Consider the following 8,749-nt stretch of genomic DNA (forward strand, 5'->3'; position numbering starts at 1 on the left):
TAGCACTACAAATATAAATGTCTGCCTGATCTACTTCTAAGGTATGATATTGAAACAAGGGTTAACAGAATGTTAAATGGGAAAAACTACCCATTTTATACTACAGACTATACTTAATAGGAATACATAACCAGTACCATACTAATACCAGGGATAAATAACTAGGAGCTGATAAGATTAGGGGTGTTTTGAGTTATGATAATCGTTTAAAATTGAGAATTATGATGATTGTACAACTAAGCAAAGATAACGTGAGGCACAGATTGTTTATCTTGGACAGAATGCATGTTATGTGAAATTAGGATCCCCTAACTTAATAAGTCAAGCCCTCAAGCCTGAGCCTTACTATAGTGAAATTTATGGCTGTAAAAGGGAGGCTAAGCCTATATACAATAACACAGAGGCATCACCTTCAGAGAATCTGTATGGTTGCTCAGATGTGGCCTTTCTCTAATCCCAACTCTGCAAATAAATTCATTACCCTCCGACTTATGTGGCACAGGACTCCTAGGGGAGTGAATCCCCTTGGTGATGTGGGACATGACTCTCAGGAATGAACCTGGCCCTGGTATGGAGGGACTGAGAATGCCTTTTTTACTGAAAGGGGGAAAAGAAAGGTAACAAAATAAGGTTTCAGCTGCTACAAGATTTCAAATAGAGTAGAGATTCTATCCTGGAGGTTACTCTTATGCAAGCTCCAGCAAGATATTTCAAATGTCCACAGTATGCTAATTCATAATCAACAGTAGTCCCCAACATGCTCAAGAATACCTAGGTCCATCTCTGAGACTCTATAAAAGTTTCACTAAGTTTAGTTTTCAGAAGCTTATCCCACAGAGTGTTCCTATTCCAGATAAGTCCAAAAACCCATGGGACATAGCCCTTACAAAAGATCAACCAGATACGTCTCCCTTCCACATAATGTCAACACCCCTTTTCAATATGAACAGTTTCAGGGGTTCACTGCCCAAATATCCCTGAAGATTGAGAAAATGATCAAATCAGTGAGGGCTTGCAAATGACAAGGTAGGATTTAACAAAGTGTGCAAGTTTGAAACTGTTATGCATCCCAGGCAAGGCTATGTTCTTTTAATCCAGTCTTTTGGATGCAGACTTACTGTGGGTGGGACCATTTTTTATAATTTATTTTTTCTTGGAATTTTATTGAGCTATAGGCACATACCATACAGTCATCCAAAGAGTATAATAATTGTTCACAGTATCATCATATAGTTGTGCATAAAACACCATATTCAATTATTGAACACTTTCTTTACTCCAAAAAATAACAAAAATAAAAAAAGAACATCCAAATAACCATCTTCCCTATCACCCCTAATATTCATTTACTTTTTTGTCCCCATTTTTCTATTCATCTGTCCATACACTGGATAAAGGGAGTGTGAGTCACAACATTTTCTACAATCACGTGGTCACAATGTATAAGCTATATGCTTACACACTCATCTTCAAGAAACAGGGGTATTAGGTTGTAGTTCAACAGTTTCAGTTATTTCCTTTTAGCTATTCTAGCACACTAAAAACTAAAAAGGATATCTATATAATCATAAGCAAAACCTCCAGTATGACCTCTCGACTCCATCTGATACATCTTAGCCCCTGAAATATTACTTTGTTTCATTTCTCTTCTCCCTTTTGGTCAAGAAGATTTTCTCAATGTCACAATGCTGAGTACAGACATCCCTGGGAGTCATGTCCCACATTGTGAGAGATATTGACAACTCTGGGAGTCATGTCCCACATAGTGGGGAGGGCAGAGAGTCAACCTGCCTAGTTGGCTTAGAGAGAGAAGCCACATCTAAGCAGCAAAAGAGGTTCTCTGGGTGTGACTCTTAGGTACAATTATAAGTAAATTTAACCTCTCCTTTGCAGTAACAGGCTTCATAAAGGCATGAACCAATATCAAGGGCTCAGAAACTAAATTGGTAGTCCCCATGCTTCTGAGAATATAAGGAATTCCCGAGTGGGTATATTTAATAGGTGGGACCTTTTGATTACATTGTCTCCATGGAGGTGTGACCTACCCAACTTGTGTGAGACATTTTGATTAGATTATTTCCATGGAGCTGTGATCCTGCCAATTCCTTGTGGGTCTTAATTAGATCACTGGAGTCCTTAAGAGAACTGAGAGTCTATAGGGAACAAGATGTTTGGAGATGCTTGGAGTTGCAGAATGAAAGATGTTTGGAGATGCTAATCTAAAAGATGAAGCCCAGAGTTTGCCTCAGAGAAACTAAGAGAAGATCTCCAGATGCTTAGAGAGAAACATCCTTGCAGAATGAGCAAGGGTGCACAGGAGCTAAGGGAGAGTATCTAAGGGAGTAGAAGTCCAAAGACATTTTGGAGAAAGCCATTTTGAAGCCAGAATCCAGAAGCAAAGGACCAGCAGATGCCAGCCACATGCCTTCACAGCTGACGGAGGTGTTCTGAATGCTATCACTTTCTTTAGTGAAGGTATTCTTTTGTTGATGCCTTAGTTTGGACACTTTTATGGTATTAGAACTGTAAAAATGTGGCTTTGTAATGTATAACACTGGTGCAGAGGGTTAACGACAGAGGTTTATGGAAAAATTACCCATTATGTATTAATGACTATATTTAATAGGAATAATGTTCTGACTCTATACTAATAAAAGGGATGAATAATTAGCTCTGGGATGTATTATTTTACATGGTGGAACTATATTCTATAGCATACCTTGGGATTTGCTCTATAGCTGCTCCTTGAATTGTACCTTTCTGTAAATATCTTGTTTTGCATAAGGACAGAACTGAAATTTTGAGACTGTAACCCATAACAATTTACAAAATTACCTATATGACTACTTGGTGAGCTGTACATAGATGCCACCTTTCTGTATGTATGTCATATTTTGCAGTAGTAGAAATGGCTGAAGTTGTGGAAATGTAACCCGTGATATTTGTTGAGATTTGCTAAGTACTTGTAAAATTGTACATTGAAAGTTATCACTGTTATGTATATAAGTTGAAGTTCACAATAAAAAAAAAAAGAATCTTGGGGAAAAAATAAGTAAACTCTCTTCCAGCTTTACACAAATTTGCTCCAAACTTTTAAGGCTCTTTGTTCACTGGACAGATCAGAGAGTTTTATTTCTCATGCAGCCCATTTCCTCATTGGAGAACTAATTCACTCATTGATCATGCTAATGCCTGCAATTGGCTACTGGATGCAGTTAATATATGTGAAAGAGATTGGAAGAGCAAATTTTACAGTCAGTAGTGAGGCTGATATTTCAGCAGGAGAGTTCAATCATTAGAGCATTAAAGGTGCTAAGGTGCAGTGCTGTGCATTGTTGGGAAGATAAAAAGTGAGGGTTAGGGAATAGAAGGAAAAGAGGAGCCATTTATTTTTCCCAATATCAAATTTCTTAAAGAATTGAGATATATGAGCACATTTGGAGACTTTTTAAAATTTAATTTAATTGAGATTGTTCACATACCATACAAGAATGAAGCCATCTTTTTTTAAAAAAATCATAGTTTTTAAAAAGAATGAAGCCATTCTTTTTTAAAAAATCATAGTTCTTAAATTGTAGAATATAACATGTTTACACAGCAGAAATAACTTTCCAACGGCAATTTAACAAGTAGCTAGAGAAGAAATTTCAAAGAATATTATGGGTTACAGTTCCATAGTTTCAGTTATTTCCAAATTGTGAAATATAACATATATGAAAAAGGATAATATCTTTCAAAGTATGATTTAACAAGTAGCTATATAGGAATTTTCCAAAGATGTTATGATTTACAATACCATAGTTTCAGTTATTTCCTTATTGTAAACTATAACATTCTTTAAAAAATGAAGCCATTCTTAAAAAAAAAAAAAACAAAAAACAGAGCAACAGCCACCACAAGCAGAAAGCAAAGAGAGAGCTTTCCAGAAAGAAAATGGCAGTCCCAGACTGAGGAAAACAGCCGGCCATGCTGATCGGCTAAAAACTGATGATCATGATGATGATGATGATGAATTCCCAACAAACTCTGAAAGCCTAGGAACAGCTCGTCTGAACTGGCCCCTTTAACAGAGACTCACGGGAAAATTTTTTATAGGTAAGTCCCTGTCCCCAGCTTACCCGGCAGCCTTGCACAACCACCGCTCCTCTTCTCAGCTCCTATGGACCCGGGGGGAGCTCTGGCAGGACGCGAGGAGAACGCACTTCGATCAGAGACCCTGGCGTCCCAGGCACAGGCAGCCACACACTTCCCCTGGGGGGCCCTCGCCGCCTCCCCCTGCATATCCAAGTCACAGTACCCGCCCCTCCAGGAAGTGTTACGCTTGTAACTATTCTTATTAAATATCGTCACCTTATGGTGGACTCTTTTACGTTCCGTACCATAGTTCTGGGTGCTTTAACACGTTGCTTTGAGCAAATGTAAACCCCGGCAATTGTATATATGAAATCATACCTGGCCCCTCTCTGCCCTTCTCCCCCACCTGGAGGCAGACCTTTATTTCTAAGCAGTGGAAATTCCCCTGTCAACACAAGGAGCTCTGCAGACATCTGACACGTGACAGGGAGGAAGGTTGATGGGCAGAAAGTGGGGGAGGGCTCTGCGTGGGCTGCCCCCAGCAAGGGAGTCACACGGGGTTCATACGGGATGGGGGGCCAGTACTACGTCATGGACATCCTGTCGTGACATCCCGGGAGCCTCAGCCAGAGACTGGCCTGGAGAGTCGGAGCGGGATAAAAGCCCGGGATGTGGGGGCTGATGTGGACGGTGGGAGGGTGCTCCCCGGAGGACTGCTCCTAGGCCGACGCCTCCTTCCCGACTTCCTTCAAGGCTGACCCTCTGAGGAGGGCCGCTTGGACCTGACCCTACCCTGGGGCCTGGGGCCCAGATGCAGGTCTCTGTTCCCCTCCCAGATCCACCTTCCCTACCCGCGGGGCAACTAAAGAACGGGCAAAGGAACACCAAGAAAAGCCCCGTAGGGGTCGGAAACGGGTACCACAATTCACTTGCTCAGTGATCGGAGGAAGCAGTTCAGCAGAATAAGGAGCTGTGGGGACTTCAAATTCAGGATTTTAGAGTTGACCAAAAAGAAGATTTAGCCACTAGATGGCAGTAAAGCACAAGGTATTCATTGGGTCACGGCATTGACAGGCTTGTCTCCTAGTTCTTGGGAAACTGGTGTATTTCTCTTCCATCTCTAGAACACTCTTTTTAATGCCTGAATCATCACTTAGGGAGTCTGACCACCCTAAGGCCACCATGTTGTAGGGACCGTGGGCAAGTGACTTGTTGAGGGTCCCAGCAGATCCCAGCCTTCTGTTCACGCCTTCCGAGGCCTCGTGAACCCATCAGGGCTTATGAAACCTGAGGTCACACCACCTGAACTCCTTCAATTCTCTCCAGTGGAGACCACGTGGGACAGAAGAACCACTTAAGTGAACTTCTGCATTCTTCTGAGCACGATGGGGAAGATCGGTTATTGTACACCTTATGTATTTATACATAATACATTTGTGTTATGTATAACTTACTTTGTACTATGTATGATATATACAATACATTTAATAATAATTACAATAATTAATAAAAATAAAATTAATACATGGAGTTTATTACTAATAATTAATTTTGCTATTTATCATTTTATTTTTATTTTATACTATTTATATTTTATTTTATCTCATTTTTATTGGTTTATTATTTATTAATAAAAATTAAATTTTTATATAAATTAAACAATGCAAAATTTACTTTGTATTATGTATAACTTACTTTCTATTATTTTTGTAACTGTCCTGAAAGTTTGAAAGTATTTCAAAATAAAATGTTAAAAATAAAGCAGGTTGCACACACTATACCCCTTGAAAACAATACTTCCATGTGCATTTCCTACGAACAAAGGTATTCCCTTATCACCTTAAGTGCAGTTTTGTAGTTGAAGAATTGATATAAAGCTTACATTCTATACTCCAATTTTTCCTATGACTCTCCCCTCCACTCAGGCTCCCACCTTCCAGGGGCATTCACCCACCCCAAGCTCCATCTGAGGGTCACCAAGGCCAGTGGACCTAGGGGATCCTCTGTGGGCTGGAGTTCCTCCACCTTCACCTCTTGGGCCCAGGAGTGAGCTCCTGCATAGCCTATTTCCCCTTCAGATGAACAGATTATTGACTTCAGGGAACCTACCCAGAAATGATGGACTTTCTCTTCAGCATGAAAGAAACTGAGGCTCTGTAAGAGACTCTCATTTTACTCAAGTGGATGCAATCAAACTACATTTCTCAAGTCAATATTTGTTTACTTATGTATTAAGCTATAAGTCAATTTTTCTATTTTTTCCCTATATATTATCTTTATTTTTGTTATTTGAAAATTTTGCACTTTAGCAAGAACTGACTTTCAAAAGTCTACAAGAATATTCAATCCTGTTATATCCCCAGAATTAATTGCTTTTGTCACAAATGACATTACCATGGTGGGCAATGAACATATCTGGGGGAATTAATGACTACAGAGGAAAAGAAGCAAGTAAGTGACACTCTTAAATGATGGGGGACCCACTATGTGAGATAAATGGCAGAGAAAATGTCACAGGAAAGTAAGTGATTCCTCCTCAAAAGACAGAAAGTAAACCAGGCTGGGGCTTGGGACAGAGCAGTGAAGAGGAGAAAGTCCTTATTCTCCTGGAGCTGATATATTTTTGGGGGGTAGGTAGAGGGCTGGTGGTAAACATGAAAATGAAGGAGAATACACAGGATGTTAGGAGAAGAGAAGGTGATGGAGAAGAATGAGCAGGGGAGGGCAGGAGCAACGGGTGATGAGTTTGGGGAAAGGGTCTCTCTTCAGAATAGAGGTCAGGGGAGGGGCCTCTGAGAAGAGGGCATCTGAGCAGCAGGGAAATTGGGGACAAGCATTGCAGAATGCTGGGCCAGAGCAGGCAGTGGCCCAGAGGTGGGTATGAGCATGGTGAGTGTGAGGACCAGCCAGAGGCCAGAGTGGTCTGAAGGCAGTAGGTGATGTCCAGAGAGAGGGGGTCACAACCTGGGCATAACCTCCATCAGCCCCTTCCGCATGTCACTGCCTCATGTCCTCTCCATCCATCCTTCTCCAAGGCAAGAGGATGGACACCTCCCAACCACTCCTCTTGGGGAACCTCCAGCTTCACCCTCCATGTGGCAACCAGCTTTGGAAGAGCAGCACTCTGGAGAGAGTGAGCATCCCTGCTAAGTTTAGTCTTTCAGGGAAGATTGTGATAATTACCTGTTGTAGGTGGACAATTGTACTTTTTGGATTGCAAGTTGACTTGCAACCCTCCACCCCATGTAAAGGGTGATTAGCAATGGAATTACTTTCTACATCACTGAAGAAATGGCTTCTCTGCAATCAGTCTCTTTTTCTTTAAAATATGACTATTGGTGCTTGGTTTGGCAGCATGTATACTAAAATTGGAATGACACAGAGAAGATCATCATGGCCCCTGTGCAAGGATACACACAAATTCATGAAGTGTTCTATATTTTGGGACAAGAAGGTGAAAAGGCAGCAAATGCAAAAATGCAATGGGAGAAAATATTTGGAAAACATGCATCTGATAGACTGATACATTGCATTTATAAAGAAATCCTACAACTCAATGACAATAGTACAAACAGACCAGTTATAGCATGGGAAAAAGACATGAAAAGACCTTTATCCAAAGAAGAAATACAAATGGCTAAAAAATACATGAAAATATGTTCATCTTCCATAGCTATTAGGGAAATGCAAATCAAGAACCTGATGAGATACCATCTCACAACAATAAGAATGGCTGCCATTAAATAAACAAAAACTAAAAATGCTAAAGAGGATGTGAAGAAATTGTAACTCTTATTCATTGCTGGTGGGACTTTATAATGGTACAGCCACTGTGGAAGACAGTTTGGCAGTTCTTCAGAAAAATAGATATTGAGTTACCCTATGATCAAGCAATTTCACTTCTTGGTATGTACCCAGAAGATCAGAAATCAGTGACAGACATTTGCACACTGTTGTTTATAGTGGCATTGTTCACAATTGCCAAGAGATGGAAACAATTCAAGTGTCTTTCAACAGATGAGTGGATAAACAAAATGTGGTATATACATGTGATGGAATACTATGCAGCAGTAAGAAGGAACAAGGTTTTGAAACATATGAAAACATGGATGACATTTCAAGATGAAATGCTGAGTGAAATAAGCCAGACACAAAAGGAGAGATATTGTATGTTACCACTAATGTGAACTCTGTAAAAAAGGCAAAATAAGTGTATTATAATGTAGAATATAGGGGGTCTAGAAAGAGACAGAAGCTAGCGAGGAGGGAATGATAAGCTAGTGTGTAGAGATATGATAATGAGGATGAACTTAATGGTATGGGAATGGTCAAGTGTGATTATGGTTTAACAGGATTATAAGTATCAGTGATGCATTGAAGGTGAATACGTTTACAAGTGGTTGTTTAAAGGCATATAATCCACAGAGTGACACTAAATACATAAATAATTTTTAGCATAATATACTTAAAAGTATGCCACTGGTACAAAGAGTTAATAACAGAGTGGTAGATGGAAAACTACCCATCACATATTACAGACTATATTTAATAGGAGTATATTACCAGCACTACACTAATACTAGGGATGAATAATTAGCAGCTGATAAGAACTCTGGGATGTTTTATAATTGTTTAAAGTTGAGAATATGATGATTTCACAAGTAAGTGAAGATAA

General features: G+C 39.9%; 1 non-coding gene across 1 annotated transcript; it reads left to right on the forward strand.

Annotated features, from left to right (window-relative positions):
* Positions 1-7,412: 7,412 nt before the first annotated feature.
* On the forward strand, positions 7,413-7,518 carry LOC119511930. Its single transcript, XR_005212276.1, has one exon. It is a non-coding gene; the product is annotated as a U6 spliceosomal RNA (small nuclear RNA).
* Positions 7,519-8,749: the final 1,231 nt, after the last annotated feature.

Source organism: Choloepus didactylus, chromosome 16 (genome assembly GCF_015220235.1).
Source record: "Choloepus didactylus isolate mChoDid1 chromosome 16, mChoDid1.pri, whole genome shotgun sequence".
Lineage (NCBI taxonomy): Eukaryota > Metazoa > Chordata > Mammalia > Pilosa > Megalonychidae > Choloepus > Choloepus didactylus.